Consider the following 17580-nt stretch of genomic DNA (forward strand, 5'->3'; position numbering starts at 1 on the left):
AGAGCAAATCACATTTAGAAAAATATGTTTAAAATCAGAGGATTTTCGTAGAATACGACTTGGGAAAGGAAAATATGGAAAGAATAATAATAAAAAAATAATAAAAGTAATAAAATAGTTTATATAGTAATAAAGAGGACGCGTAAAGGAAACATTAAGACCAGCTGTTGTAAGTTGGAAAGTCGGTAAAGTACCTTACCATGAAGAAAATCAGACACTTTAGAATGAAAAATGGAAATGGTTTTGTTACGCGAAAAAAAAGCACCGTAAAAACAAAAGAATGATTTTACCAGACTGCTTTCCCTCAAAAATACAACCGATGTTTTGTTTATGAACAAGAGTGAAACTTATACCTCCATCATGCGAGTGAAACCATATGGTATATGGTATGTAGTATGTACCTAAGATGTTTACATTCTAAAAGAACCTATTACTAAAACCTATAGACAATATTAATTAATTAATCGCATATCTTGTGAAACTTATACCTCCATGCGAGTGAAACCATATGGTACCTATGTAGTATGTACCTAAGATGTTTACATTCTAAAAGAACCTATTACTAAAACCTATAGACAATATTAATTAATTAATCGCATATCTTCCTATGTAGTATGTACCTACCTAAGATGTTTACATTCTAAAAGAACCTATTACTAAAACCTATAGACAATATTAATTAATTAATCGCATATCTTACCTATCAATGTGTCAGATGAGAATTTTAGGTGTAGTAGGCTGAAGGTAAGTTGGTATATCTCTCTGAAACAAGTGAAATAAAGTTCAAATTAGACTATAAATACATGAAAAACAAGCACCCCAACCTTCCCAAAAATAAAAAAAAAAATGGTAGTTCTAATGGAGATTGTTGAAATTTCTGACATGTTCTGGACACACATTATTTGTTATGTGTACATACCGACCTATATTATAAGCATTATAACAAACAACACCCCTTCGTAACAGCAATTTTTCAAAATTTACACCAAAACAGAACATGGTAGTTCTAATGGAGATTGTTGAAATTTCTGACATGTTCTGGACACACATTATTTGTTATGTGTACATACCGACCTCCTATCATTAATATTATTAGGAGGCAAACTGATGATGAGAGTGAAGCAGGAAGCATGTCTACCCCACTTAGTGGGGACGAGGGTTCTGCAGAAGTGAGATGACAAATCACTTCATCTCACAAGGATGATATTTCCTCGTTTTTCCCATGGCGTAGTCCTAGTCTATCATTAATATTATTAGGAGGCAAACTGATGATGAGAGCGAAGCAGGAAGCATGTCTACCCCACTTAGTAGGGACGAGGGTTCTGCAGAAGTGAGATGACAAATCACTTCATCTCACAAGGATGATATTTCCTCGTTTTTCCCATGGCGTAGTCCTAGTGGTGAACATCTCCTGTAAGGGGAAACTTGAGAACCTCGAGAGCTAGGTATTCCACCGAAAACTTCTCGGAGAGAATTGAGATTTATTCCACGAAGGACTTCTTACCTCTTGCGCAGGAAAACGCTCTCTCGTACCGTTTATCATTCCTGCGCGAGGATGAACTCTAAAGTTCGGAGGAATTCTTTGGAGAAAATCCGATGTTGAGTCGAGGTTTGAACGCTTCACTGGGCAGCCAAGCAAATGACACATTTCATAGTGCACCACATTGATAGTAGGTGTGTGATTTTCATACCATTCATCCAGGTCCTTCAAAATGTCCAAGGTCAGGTGATTCAGCAGTTTCGAATGCCACACAGCCATAGCTCTTGTGAACACGGTAATCATAGGCCTATATCAGTATTAACACGAGTTACTTCACACGGTCCATGATATTCTCCTCTCACAACTTTCTCGCTCATCCTCATAATATTTGGTCCGCACCATTATCATCCATTTCTATTTCTACCTCCTTCACCCTCACGTGAAAAATGAGAAATGAAGGTTCATAAGCAAGCACCACTGTAATCTGTCAGAGAGATATGAAATGCAATTTTCATCGCTTCATCATATAGAATGGAAAAAAAAAGAGAGGAGAACATATGGAATTTTTCCACTACTGCATTTCATTTTTATACGAAGACAACTTAATAAATCTGACTCATCAAATTCAGCATAATGTAAACTGTATCATAGCAGATACATATGTGTAATCCTTGCACTTTATATGGAGCAGAACAGATTATATCCTATACCACTCGTATGAGATATAAGATAACTTGTGGACTAGGAACTTTATTTTGACATATTCCAGGAATTTACAAGATCTTTTTGCCTACATTTCGGATGATACAGCAGAAAGAATCTCAGGATTCTTAGGCTATATTTTCAAAGGGACAATTTTAACAAGTCGGATGTGGAAGCTAAAATGATGAAAAAAATTCTCGGGTTACTGATTGAATCGCAACCGAGATTCGGCGTACAACTTCCAAATGGCCAAATGCTATATCGCTTTCGCCTATTTACCGGTAATTTTATCCTCTGCCCAAACGTAACAAATAACTAAGGCTCAAAGTAGAGAGGTAGGTAATCTCGGAATAAATATGATACGAGTATTATGCATCAGCCTATTGATACAATTTTCTTCGCTCCTGTACAAAAAAGCACGGAAAAAAATATTCCAATTTCCTTCCAAATATATGAAAATGGAAATATCCCAGAATTTATGCCATTTTATCTCTACTGGGCTCAAATCTCCTTGAAATCATTTCAAGTTTATATAGAGGTTTTCTATTAACCCTTATCTGTATAAGGCTTCTTGGATATCATCACACCACATAATCCAAATATGTATTATAGGTAAGAAGGGAGACGGAAAGGAACTTTATGGGTTTGTACTTTGTAGATACTGTTAGTGGATGTGCTAAAACACCAAGATTCCAAATGCAGGATGACAGAGAGAGAATGCATTTCTTATTGGTGTACGAGTGTATGTATGTACCTAACGGTTAAGGCAGAGTTGGAAGAAGTTGTTCCATAAAAAGGATAAAACTGCCTCCCTAAGTAAGAATATCAAGGTATAACCACAGGAACACTGAAGATATCTCCCCTTGATATTCAAATTTTGACCATTTTAAATATTTAACTCGATTTGCCTTCAACTTCTTGAAATTCTGTGAAAATTGTACTACAGCCCGGTAGGTATATGGGTTACTCTGCCTCATTCTCTATGGGGTTGATTGATACCTCATCAGGGAATATACTTTGGTCGAGGTGCACCGAAAAAGAGGGACACAAAATTTATCCAGGGGCTTTTTTTTGTACTTATACATAAGTAGTGCCTATCCTATTTTCCCCTGTTAGATTTCGAGAGGGAAAGCTTAAATTCTAGAAATTCAATTTTCATTCTGGTCACTCAACACGTTCTCTTTGCTTTTTTTCACAGAGGAAAATCTTTATTACTACCTTTCTATTGTTTTCCAGTACTTATACATAAGTAGTGCCTATCCTCTTTTCCCCTGTTAGATTTCGAGAGGGAAAGCTTAAATTCTAGAAATTCAATTTTTATTCTCGTCACTCAACACGTTCTCTTTGCTTTTTTTCACAGAGGAAAATCTTTATTACTACCTTTCTATTGTTTTCCAATACGCTTAAGCCACCCCCACGTCTTTGTACAGTCTTATAGGCAATTATATTAGGTAGGTACGGTATTTACAATTGTATGCAGTTAAGTGTAGAGTGACTATACCCACGTCTTTGTACAGTCTTATAGGCAATTATATTAGGTAGGTACGGTATTTACAATTGTATGCAGTTAAGTGTAGAGTGACTATAATTTAGACTGAGATTAGGGCATGTAGTGTCACTGTATCAACAGTAATCTCTACTATTGAACCAATACTTTTCATTGCCGCATTAATGTGTCACTGTATCAACAGTAATCTCTACTATTGAACCAATACTTTTCATTGCCGCATTAAACCCACATGAAAACGCATCCAAGGGTCAGTTTCTTATCTAAGTTATCTAAAAGGATGTTACATTTAGGAGAAAAAGGAGAAATACCAACGTCTTATACGCTTTTTTCTCGTACAGTAACCATGAGAGATAATATAGAGGCACCTATATCTAAATCCACGCTTCTATGGCATAGCTCTTGCGATGTGCTTTTTAAAACACCGAGTTTCTATTGCAAAAAGCTCTTAACATTTACGATTATTACCATGTCGTTAAAGAATATATGTTTTTAAGCACTTCTATTGTTTTAAACTTTTGTATGTATTAACTTGTTAAATAGGTAGTTTCTAGTGTATTAAAGTGCTGTTGTAATACCTAGGCGAATACGAGTATATTAAAGTCGCTATTGTAGTCGACCTCTGTTTGGAGGATCATTGTTTTTATAGCGGAATGTTTAGGTATTATTTAAACTGCATAAACGATGATATGGGATACCATGATCTGTTTATCCAGTGCTATTATCTTTATCAGATTGTATTACAGTCATAGTATTTAAACTGCATAAACGATGATATTAGATACCATGATCTGTTTATCCAGTGCTATTATCTTTATCAGATTGTATTACAGTCATATTTTTTTACAGGATTTTCATTAGTTGTTCTCAAGATTATTAAGGAAAAATCATTCCATACCTTAAAGTTATCTCACCCTTCTTATTCCAGCTTTAAACTGCATAAACGATGATATGGGATACCATGATCTGTTTATCCAGTGCTATTATCTTTATCAGATTGTATTACAGTCATATTGTTTTACAGGATTTTCATTAGTTGTTCTCAAGATTATTAAGGAAAAATCATTCCATACCTTAAAGTTATCTCACCCTTCTTATTCCAGCTCTGGCGGGAACATCTGGAGTAGTAAGTTATATCTCGATCAACAAAGTTGATATATATATATATATTTTTTTTTTTACATTGCACTGAAAAAGAAATATTCAATATTAATTTAAAAGTCACCTCTTCTGAGAAAAAATATTCAACATTATTAAATTTTCTAGCTTGAAACATATTTTCTTTAGTTACATTTATTACTGAAAGAGTATCATCAACTTCATCACATCTTTTTCTTGAAGAGAAAATTAAAAATATCTTTTGTGAACTTCTGTTACTTTATCTCTCTATTATGCTTATCTTTTTTTTTTTTTTTTTTTTTTTTTTTTTTTTTTTTTTTTTTTTTTAAATTTTTTTTTTTTTTTTTTTTTTTTTTTTTTTTTTTTTTTTTTTTTGTTTCATTATTATTGAAGATTATATTATTAGTTGTTTATTTTGTTCATATTAATATTCATAATTCCTTTATCTTACTTTTTTGTGATCTCGTGATTGATAATGATCTCGGGCTTGATACTTTCTTGGAGCTTCCCCCTGGCCCCTGGGAAGCTTCAAGAAAGTATCAAGAAACTGAATACGGACCTATGTTATGAGATCATTTAGCCCTATATTAGGTTATGCTAAGTTATGTAAGTCACATAATTATATAGGTATTGGTTGCAAAATGTGTAAAAGGTAGATAGGTAAATACCTACTAATGTTTGTTTTACCTTTACGTAAGGTTTTACCGTCAGATAAAGAAGGAGAAAATATTCATGCCACAATGATTTCGTTCAATTTTTTCTTTAAATTTCAAATAAAATTTTATGTTGATTTAGACATTTTATTATTTAAGCAGAATTTTTGAAAGTTACCCGAGTAATATTTTTTTCCAACTCGAGTTTTTTTTTTTTTTAATTTAAACTTTTATTTTTATATTTATTTTTGTACAGCCCTCTTCAGATCTTGAAATATTTGCCTCTTGGAAAACGGATTTAGGTAAGCATTAGTCTTCTTGTGAATGTGTGTGATGTGCCGAAAATGTGAAGAATTTCATAGAAAACAGTCAGTATAGGATTAGTTTTGTCTATTTCTTACTTTCCTTATCCTATAGGAAGGAAAGTAATGTAATCGGGTCAAATTTTCGATGGTCTGTTTTTAGTGCCAAAACACGTTTTGAGGTCCCTAAAGTCTAAACCCAAAGTTTCAGCCATTGCATTGGTCCGTGTGTCTGTCCTTCCGTCTGTCTGTAAAAAATAAATAAATAAATAAATAAAAATATCTCGAGAACGGTAAGAGCCAGAGACTTGAAATTTGGCATGCAGCTGTCAAATTTGACAAGGATGGGACACGAAACTTTTGGTTAAGATCGATGCAACGCTTGGCGGCATTTCGGCCGCTTTTTGGCGGTTTTCGGTGTAATTCAATGATATCTCGGGAATGGTATGAGCTAGATACTTGAAATTTGTTATGTAGTCCACAAATGTGACAAGGATGCAACAAAAAACTTTTGGTTAAGATAGGTGCTACGGTTGGCGGTATTTTGACCCCTTTTTGCGGCTTTCGACAGCTTTTTGTGGTTTTCAGCTATACTGACTAAACGGTTAGAGATATTGTAAAAGTTACAATAGATTAACACCCAAATAAGCATCATTGAATAGGATAAGGAAAGTCGTGTGATGTTCACACCAGATTTTTTTTAAGTTATTCATTTGTCCATTAAAAACAAAGAATAAATAATTAATTTAGTAGTCGCATACGCACGTCCGTCCCCATTTGACCTTTGTGAAATATTTCAGGGACTAAAGATATGCGAACATTTTCCATTTAGGTAAGTCATCAGGCTTTTCTCAAGTTTTTTTTTATTATTATTTTTTTTTTTTTTTTTTTTCTCATCATCATTATTAATACCATCATCAATTCGTAAAAAAAAACTTACAGTAGTAATGAATGAATAAAATTTAAAAAATAAATAAAAAGTTCATTTGGAAGACGAGAAAAAGTGGAAAGATTTTTTTTTCTTTTTGCCCATCAAACTTTCGAGGTTTTTTTTTCGCACTCATAAAAATGAGTTAAATTTTTTTTTTTTTTTTTTTTTTTTTTTTTTTTTTTTTCTCATCATCATTATTAATACCATCATCAATTCGTAAAAAAAAACTTACAGTAGTAATGAATGAATAAAATTTAAAAAATAAATAAAAAGTTCATTTGGAAGACGAGAAAAAGTGGAAAGATTTTTTTTTCTTTTTGCCCATCAAACTTTCGAGGTTTTTTTTTCGCACTCATAAAAATGAGAACCACATGAAAAAATAATAAAAATATAATCAGTTTTGTTTCGAGGAAAAAAAAGTTGCCTTGAAAGAAAATGGGAGATAAAAAGTTGACCTTGTAGGTTGAAGTTGGAGTTAGGTAGGTAGGTATATGATCTTAATTTAGGGTCAAAAATAAGGACTTTCAGCATGAATCTGGTATTGACAATTCTTGAGATTTCCGATGGTTTAGTACAGACGCTATCGAACAAAAAGAGAGGAAACGCGCTTCAGAAGATTTTTTCATTTTGAAATTTCAGAATGAAAATACAACTCAATTTCATTCGAAAGCTACAGGGTAGACGTACCCTATGGAGTCTTAGTGTCCTCCATAAATAAATCTTTCAGACTAATGTGGCCGTTGGGACCTTGGGAGAACAAAGGCCAGGAGAAAGAAAGGACGAGAGAGAGAGAGAGCATGATGTCTCAAATCTTTCTTCTTTCTTGTTATAGACGTTACACTGTGGACTTCTATGTCTCCTTCTGTATACTCGGACTTGAGAATCTCGAGAGGTACTCCACCGAAAACTTCTAACTTCTTCTTGCTTTGAAAAGCGTTGTACTAGTACGGAAGAATTGATAGACGATGCGATACGTCTAACGTTTTTTCCGCGAGAGGATGAACTTTGAAGTTCGGAGGAATTCTGTGGGGAAAATCCCATGTTGTCTCGACCCATACTTAGCTAGGCAGGCAAGCGAATGACACATTTCACAGTACACCACATTGATAGTATATGATTTTCAAACCATTCATCCAGGTCCTTCAAAATGTCCAAGGTCAGGTGATTCAGCAGTTTCGAATGCCACACAGCCATAGCTCTTGTGAACACGGTAATCATAGGCCTATATCAGTATTAACACGAGTTACTTCACACGGTCCATGATATTCTCCTCTCACAACTTTCTCGCTCATCCTCATAATATTTGGTCCGCACCATTATCATCCATTTCTATTTCTACCTCCTTCACCCTCACTTTTCAGCATGAATCTGGTATTGACAATTCTTGAGATTTCCGATGGTTTAGTACAGACGCTATCGGACAAAAAGAGAGGAAACGCGCTTCAGAAGATTTTTTCATTCTGAAATTTCAGAATGAAAATACAACTCAATTTCATTCGAAAGCTACAGGGTAGACGTACCCTATGGAGTCTTGGTGTCCTCCATAAATAAATCTTCCAGACTAATGTGGCCGTTGGGACCTTGGGAGAACAAAGGCCAGGAGAAAGAAAGGACGAGAGAGAGAGCATGATGTCTCAAATCTTTCTTCTTTCTTGTTATAGACGTTACACTGTGGACTTCTATGTCTCCTTCTGTATACTCGGAGCTTACAGTTTTCTTATTACCTCTCTCTCTCTGTTTCTTATTATTCTTTCTTTATTCTACCTCCTCCAGTCCTCCTCCTCCTCCTCCTCTCCCCCCTCTTCCTTCTTTCTTTCCTTCCTCTCCATACCTTCCTTCTCCTCCGTCCTTTTCTTTTCTCCATGATGCGATTTGTTCCATTTTTAGCTTCTCTTCCGAAGGTGTGCGAAAAGACATTTTGTCCTCTCTCTATATTATTCTTTCTCCTATAGGTACCTATATTTTATTATTACCCAAGTATTATTATTTCTCTCTCTTCTCTCATTCTCTTCGTTTTTCTCTGTATTTTCTTTCCTTGCCCTTCCTTCTTATGTCACTTTCTTTACCTTTCTCTTCTCTCTTTCATTTAATCTTTAGCTTTTCATGCTACATAAGCCGCTTCCTCGGTACGTTAAAGGCGAAGAAGAAAGCTCTCTTTATCCCTTCCTCTATCTCCCATCCTTCCTCTATATCTCTTCCTTCAAGGCAGTGACAAAGTTCATCTCATGGGAAATGTCACAGCTTGGAATTAGCATCACAAATTTTGAAGCGTGGAATTCGCGAAAACATGACACAGAAATGGGCCCCATATTGTCGCTAAAAAGCAATATGAAAATGGAATAATAATAATCTAGTAGCAGATAGATAAATATTTGTCAAAGTGATTCTATTCTATTCTAGTAACCAAGGTACCTAAATTCATAAAACTAACGTTCTGCCCTATCAAATAAAAAAAAAGCCCCAAATTTTCCGACACAAATAAAGTTCCCAGAACATTCCTGAAAAGCTGCAAACAGTAAACAACCATATATTATATACATGCACACATACTTATCTACATAGAGCTAATAACAGAACTATAAAATACCTTTTGTAAAAGCTATACAAAAAGCTTCGAGTGTGTACTTTGTAAAATCTATATTTATAAAGTAATAAATTTAATATGAAAAGCTGCTTTAATAGTGCTCCACAATAAATCAAATCAAATTTATGTATATTCTGTAAGGTACAGTCATGTATACTGTTAGGTACTGCATTTTCCTTATACCTAGCTGTTCATTTATATAGCACTGTATAAAATTATAGATATCTACTTAGGTATGTACCTACACAATGTATGGTAATCTTACTCTGTGGATTATTATTCCTGAATAAATATACATACATTAGATAGAGAATAAAACACCTACGGTACACGAAGAGATTTCAGTGTCATAAAAGATCCATCTGAAGAAGTATGTGTGTTCTACAAGATTTGCCAATCTTATAGTATTACCACACCATCAACGAGAAAAATGGCATAATGTTGAAATGAGATTCATAAAAGATCCATCTGAAGAAGTAGGTACACACAATGTTCTACAAGATTTGCCAATTTTATAGTATTACCACACCATCAACGAGAAAAATGGCATAATGGTGAAATGAGATTGTATGTATAGGACAGATAATAGTATACCTATAGGCGTAGAGTATACATGGAAGCTCTCAGCCTTATTCTCCTCAGAGCTGTCAGTGTGAAAAATATAAATATCATCATCATGGTGAAGAGAAACTAAGTGTAGGATATAAAAAAGAAGAGAAAGATGTAGGCGAAGAAAAGAGAAGAGGAAAAGTTTTCTTCAATTTTGATGGAACAAGAAAGAGAGACTAATGTAATACAGGAGAGAGAAGGAGGAAACACTTAAAATAGGGGGAACACATGTTCATGGAAGATAAATTTCCCTAATAATGTAATTTGTTTTGAGAACACAAGTTATTATTATTATTCCTGTCTACAAAAACATTGCGGAAGAAGTTGTAAAAGGAAAAATGACGGGAATAAAAAAGAAAGTAATATGACGAAAATAGTTGAAAAAAGAAGGAAAAATTGCAGAACGTATGTGCCGCTAAAAGAAAATATAAAAGTAGATGAAATTCCAAGTGAGGAAATTAGGTAGGTAGGAACATAATGTGAAAAAATGGGGAGATATATAAATTAGAAGAGTGAGAAAAAGAAAATACGTGCTAGAAAATGAAAATAAACATCAGATAGAATTAGGAGGAATAGGGAGGAAACCGAGAGAAAAATGATAAGAAATAAAAATGATAAAACGTATAGCATAGCGGGAGTAGCAGGTGAATAAGGGGAAGATTGGGAAATGTACCCCAACAAATGCTCGTATACAACATACAACACTCATGTACCTAAGTATTATTAGCAGATAGTATCTAGAGATATAATACCATATATTGCCTATCGTTACACAAGAAGAAAAATAATAAAGACATTCATAAGTACTGCACTAGTGACTGAGAGAATGGTCAATGGTATCAAAGATAATATCTGTTGTATCGTCTCTCTAACTAACGCAAGTTCGACTGTTTCTGGTACAGACCAGAAACAGTCCGACTGTTTCACATTTTCAATTGCATCATGAATGCTGTCAACAGACAATACAGTAAAATAGATATTAATATACAGCTAAAACTCTACCCTCCTACCCATCACATACGGCAATCTCCATGGCCAAGTGACAAACCTCAGAGTCGAATTTTTTTCGGCTTTGTGCTTAGAATTTGGGGTGCACTCAAACCACTTTCAATGAGTAACGACAATTGGAGGTATTATCAATGTTTCATGGCATTTATCCAGGACATTCCTAGACCTGCCTAGAACTAGACCTACCTAGAAAACCATTAGAGATACAACATGAGCACCACCGATACCAAAGCATGATATAAACATGGAAGGTATAGCTGTATTCGAAATTCCAAGTGAGGAAATTAGGTAGGTAGGAACATAATGTGAAAAAATGGGGAGATATATAAATTAGAAGAGTGAGAAAAAGAAAATACGTGCTAGAAAATGAAAATAAACATCAGATAGAATTAGGAGGAATAGGGAGGAAACCGAGAGAAAAATGATAAGAAATGAAAATGATAAAACGTATAGCATAGCGGGAGTAGCAGGTGAATAAGGGAAAGATTGGGAAATGTACCCCAACAAATGCTCGTATACAACATACAACACTCATGTATTACCTATATTAGCAGATAGTATCTAGAGATATACATATACTGCCTATCGTTACACAAGAAGAAAAATAATAAAGACATTCATAAGTAGGTACTGCACTAGTGACTGAGAGAATGGTATCAAAGATAATATCTGTTGTATCGTCTCTCTAACTAACGCAAGTTCGACTGTTTCTGGTACGGACCAGATCACATTTTCTATTGCATCATGAATGCTGTCAACAGACAATACAGTAAAATAGATATTAATATACAGCTAAAACTCTACCCTCCTACCCATCACATATGTATTCGTGCATGTTTTCCCCCTATTATTTATTTAATCCTCACAATCCTGCATAGCTGTTTCTCTGCAATGATGTTTCCATTGCCTCTCCATCCCACTTCATCAAACTTATTTAGTACGCACACACACATATTGCTGTATCATTTAATTTATTTTTATTTCCGCTTTCCAGACCGTTTTTATGTCGACAGCATCGACTTCAACTCCTTTATGGAAGTTTTTTTCATACTTACATTATATACGTACATATTTTGAACAATATCTCCCTTCTCACATACTGTCTCACATCACCAATGTGTCTGCATGATTGTGTACTTCTATCAGAGTGGGCAATACACGATATAGTAATGGCAGATTGCTTAGAAGATTACTTGAAAGAATTTTCCTGGATGAGTTCTAAACTTGTCTACAATCTACGACACTGGCTTCAGAAGTCAAAATGACTGCAAGAAAATCTTAATGTTCAGTTCACAGACTTCACAGTTTGTATGATGTTTAGAGGTGTCTTTGAAGTCGACTAAATAGATGGTTAAACCCAACTGATTTTCGGTACGTAGACGCTAGTATACCTACCCTACATGGTGTGAATTATTTATGCTAGGTACTTACACAATCGTACAATGTACATACCTACTCTCTATACTTCTATAGTCTGTCAAAACGTCAACATACACATGACATGTTGATGGTTGATGTAGATAAATTCAACACAAATTCCGAAAGTACCTATTGAAAGGAAGCTCATGTTTTCAGAGCCTATTTTCCATAATGGTGTAGTCGGCTTAATGAAATCCATCTACTCATTAGCACAATCACAAAACCTACAACACTTCTCTCAACTTAAACAGATTAGAGCAACTTTCAGACAGAGCACACACAATAATGTTCTTGATGGCAAAATGAAACAGGGACAAAAACGTATGGCAAAACAAAGAAGATGACAGAAGCAAAAACCCTGCGGAACAAACAAACACAAGTTTACTCGACATGTCACTTAGTGTGCGACTGGGAGACAATGAAATCCCTCTGATTTTCTATAAGTAGAGCTCTTCCTCTATCCCCGATTCCCCGTGTTCTTCTACAGTAACTGCTCCTCTGTACTTTCCCTTCAGCAGTGTTTCCCGGTGCTTTCCGGATGTACATTCCTGGTGTTTTCATTATTGTTTTTCAGTTTCGGTAAAACTGAACAACTGGCGTGAAGTTTGCACCGTCACCGTTAAATAAAAGATCGATACCACGTGAGACAAGCACTTACGCCTTGTGGTTTGTGAACCAAAGCAACGTAAAGTAATTAGAAATGAACTGATACCTACATAATTAAAAATTGTCAGTTATTCTAGAACACCTTAAGCTCGTTATCAATAGAGTAAAGAGAAGTCCCACACTTGCCTAATCTAAAACTGTAAATGTCATTGTTAATCGCACGAAAGCTACGTTTTATGATCAACGGTCACAAGTTTTAATAAGTCCAAATCCATGCTGGGTGCTCCTTTGTTTTTTCATCCATTCAAATTAAAATGGTCACTGTTTTGTGAATGCGTGTGGTGGTGTACTCTTGAAATCCCGTTCTAACACGTAACATAATGAAAGTTTTATTGTATCCCAAACAGCAGCGGTCTATCTTCAGAATAATTTCGCATCCGGGAAAGAGCGAAAAAGTTTCTAAAAAATGTTTTCCTTTTTCCTGTAGGTTAACAAGACCTTTGGAATCTGTCACAATAAAAAACCGGAATTCAATTTCAAACTTGGAAGCTGTAAGGGACAAGCAATCTCCATGGCCAAGTGACAAACCTCAGAGTCGAATTTTTTTCGGCTTTGTGCTTAGAATTTGGGGTGCACTCAAACCACTTTCAATGAGTAACGACAATTGGAGGTATTATCAATGTAAAGATAATGCCATGATACCAACGAAAATTGTAAAAAGGCTATCCAGCTTCACGACAATATGTTCAATGTTTGTATTTGTTTGAGTAGGAAAAGGACAGTTTCTCATTTCAGGTCAATAAGTCAATCCCTGAAGCGGCCGTAAAACATTAAAAACTCCAAATAAAAAGACCATGGAAGATGATCATGCATTTCAGCTGTATTCTTCATCAGTAAAGCACATATTACGTACGTGTAGGCACAGTACATTATTTTTACCGACAGAACGGAGTTTTTTAAAAAGTTCACAATATCACAATAATTTTCTACGCCAAACTTCATCACCACACTCAAAACTTCCTCCTGCTCTCCTTACCCCACCTCTTCTTTCCCCTCCTCCTCTTCGTCCTCCTCCTCCTCCTCCTCTTCCTTCCGACCCCACTCCGTTATGGAAGTTTTTTTCATACTTACATTATATACGTACATATTTTGAACAATATCTCCCTTCTTAGAGCATATTTCGCACCACTATGCTGTCTCACATCACCAATGTGTCTGCATGATTGTGTACTTCTATCAGAGTGGGCAATACACGATATAGTAATGGCAGATTGCTTAGAAGATTACTTGAAAGAATTTTCCTGGATGAGTTCTAAACTTGTCTGCAATCTACGACACTGGCTTCAGAAGTCAAAATGACTGCAAGAAAATCTTATGTTCAGTTCACAGTTTGTATGATGTTTAGAGGTGTCTTTGAAGTCGACTAAATAGATGGTTAAACCCAACTGATTTTCGGTACGTAGACGCTAGTATACCTACCCTACATGGTGTGAATTATTTATGCTAGGTACTTACACAATCGTACAATGTACATACCTACTCTCTATGGTCTGTCAAAACGTCAACATATACACATGACATGTTGATGTAGATAAATTCAACACAAATTCCGAAAGTACCTATTGAAAGGAAGCTCATGTTTTCAGAGCCTATTTTCAATAGTGGTGAAGTCGGCTTAATGAAATCCATCTACTCATTAACGCAATCACAAAACCTACAACACTTCTCTCAACTTAAACAGATTAGAGCAACTTTCAGACAGAGCACACACAATAATTTTCCTGATGGCAAAATGAAACAGGGACAAAAACGTATGGCAAAACAAAGAATATGACAGAAGCAAAAACCCTGCGGAACAAACAAACACAAGTTTACTCGACATGTCACTTAGTGTGCGACTGGGAGACAATGAAATCCCTCTGATTTTCTATAAGTAGAGCTTTTCCTCTATCCCCGATTCCCCGTGTTCTTCTACAGATCTACAGTAACTGCTCCTCTGTACTTTCCCTTCAGCAGTGTTTCCCGGTGCTTTCCGGATGTACATTCCTGGTGTTTTCATTATTGTTTTTCAGTTTCGGTAAAACTGAACAACTGGCGTGAAGTTTGCACCGTCACCGTTAAATAAAAGATATTAGATACACCGTGAGACTAGCACTTACGCCTGGTGGTTTATGAACCAAAGCAACGTAAAGTAATTAGAAATGAACTGATACCTACATAATTAAAAATTGTCAGTTATTCTAGAACACCTTAAGCTCGTTATCAATATAGTAAAGAGAAGTCCCACACTTGCTTAGTGTAAAACTGTAAATGTCATTGTTAATCGCACGAAAGCTACGTTTTATGACCAACGGTCACAAGTTTTAATAAGTCCAAATCCATGCTGGGTGCTCCTTTGTTTTTTCATCCATTCAAATTAAAATGTTCACTGTTTTGTGAATGCGTGTGGTGGTGTACTCTTGAAATCCCGTTCTAACACGTAACATAATGAAAGTTTTATTGTATCCCAAACAGCAGCGGTCTATCTTCAGAATAATTTCGCATCCGGGAAAGAGCGAAAAAGTTTCTAAAAAATGTTTTCCTTTTTCCTGTAGGTTAACAAGACCTTTGGAATCTGTCACAATAAAAAACCGGAATTCAATTTCAAACTTGGAAGCTGTAAGGGACAAGCAATCTCCACCAACATCACCCAGTATGAAAACAAAATATTTCTACAATTCAACAAATCCTCCATTTCCCCCAGTAATTCGAAAGTTATGAGTAGAAAGCATTAATGCTTTTGTTTGTTTGTATTCTGGAATAGCAATCAGCATTAGTATTAGGTACTATTAGCAATAATAAATATGGATGTCGTTTAATGATGGTCGATAAATGGTCGGAAGGTAAAATTTCCCCTGCTCTAAGCCGGATTTGTCCACAGGAGCAGGATTTAAATTTTGCGAACAATACCAGTCATACTGGTATACTGTAGGTAGATATGAAGGTACCTACAGGGATGAATGAAGATTTTGAGCCAAGTGTGCTTCGTCGTTTGTAATACTTTCACGCCAATACTAATAGCAACTCAATTTATTCGTATGGAACTTCACAAAGATACCTAGTGTGGATTTATACATTTGCTGCAGGAACATGGCATCCACCCCACCCAGTATAACGTTATGCTCATAAAAATATTAAGCAAATAATAGCAACCTTAACACCGAACGCTATAATTTAATACATTGATATTAACGACTTCTCTAGGTAGATATGAAGGTATACCTAATACAGGTATGAAACTTTGAGGACTTTGAGCCAAGTGTGCTTCGTCGTTTGTAATACTTTCACGCCAATACTAATAGCAACTCACTCGGAAAAAACCCTCTGGTAGCCCAAAACCTCCCAACGGTGTAGCAAACTTCATCATCACATTCATATTTACCATTCCAGAGTTATCGCGGAACACACAGACAAAATCTTGGTGTTAAAACATGGAACTCTTTTCATTCCTTGGAAAGTACATGCAGAGAAATCCATTTCCAACCTAAATTCACCCACCAGGGTTTTTTCTTCGTCATATAGTGTGGATTTGTACATTTCAATTGTTCCCAGGAATAAGGGCCTACGTCAGTTAGTAGCAAACATAACATAGGCCCTTCTTCCTGGAAACTATTCATTTGCTGCAGGCACGTGACATCCACCCCACCCTGTACAACGTTATGCTCATAAAAATATTAAGCAAATAATAGCAACCTTAACACCGAACGCTATAATTTAATACATTGATATTAACGACTTCTCCCTTACCTTGTCTTCCGTTTTATGACATTGTAAAAGTTTTGCTGTCTGGCTCAAAACTTAACAGATAACCACCGTAGCTTCTCATCTGCCAACACACAAAGGAAACATAAAAACACTGTAAGACGATTTAAAGTTTATGATTCAATGTTAGTAAATTTATTATTTAAAGGTTTGGTGTTTTACTTACACCAAAGTACTTAGGAACTAATAAATACGTAGGTACCTACTTGTCGTAAAAATGTAATTTTCTACCATCTAATACCTCATCAGAGATGATGTAGTGTTCATAAGAATTGAAGGTCACGCTTTTTTTGTGTGAAGTGCAACTGTGCAAAGTCTTTCTCTGTAGAACGTCAAATCGCTCTTTTCGAAGGAATTTAAAAAGTTAGACCAGAAATAATTGGGTAAGAGCACTTGGTAGAAGGAATCTTCACAAAATCATTTAGACGGTAATGTATGAGTAGAAGAAGGAGGAGGATCTCAATGTTCTAATTTTCACTAAGCACATTTTCACAGAACGGTATCACTTGGATGAAATACCTACTGAACTAGGTCATGAGGAGGAGAAACAAAAAGAAAAACCCTCCGTCTCTGAAAAGTTATGTATTACGAGTAATGTTCTTGAATATTAATCAAACTTGACACACAATTTCCAATTCTAACTCTGAACGAAGAAAACTAAAAACTGTGCTCAAATAAAACTTTTTTATCTACCAATGATATAAATAAAAACAGGATAAAATGGAAAACAAATAATAAAAGATTACAAAACTATTTAATCTACTTTTACGGGATAAAAAATTGAGATTTTCATATCATTTTTCCTGATGCTATGTGAGACGTCTGTTTTTTCCCACTTTCTGTGGGCATGCTGTATTGT

At 35.2% G+C, this 17580-nt stretch overlaps 1 long non-coding RNA gene across 1 annotated transcript in view; it reads right to left on the reverse strand.

The window, feature by feature from the left end:
• Positions 1-695: 695 nt before the first annotated feature.
• LOC103522291 overlaps positions 696-17580 on the reverse strand; it is a 58242-nt gene continuing 41357 nt past the window's right edge. The window contains exons 2-3 of the long non-coding RNA XR_003394932.1: positions 16707-16785; positions 696-760 (exon numbers count right to left, since the gene is read on the reverse strand). This is a non-coding gene — a long non-coding RNA (uncharacterized LOC103522291). The remainder of the gene's footprint in view (positions 761-16706; positions 16786-17580) is intronic.

Source organism: Diaphorina citri, unplaced genomic scaffold (assembly GCF_000475195.1).
Source record: "Diaphorina citri unplaced genomic scaffold, Diaci psyllid genome assembly version 1.1 scaffold79, whole genome shotgun sequence".
In the NCBI taxonomy this organism is placed as follows: Eukaryota; Metazoa; Arthropoda; class Insecta; order Hemiptera; family Psyllidae; genus Diaphorina; species Diaphorina citri.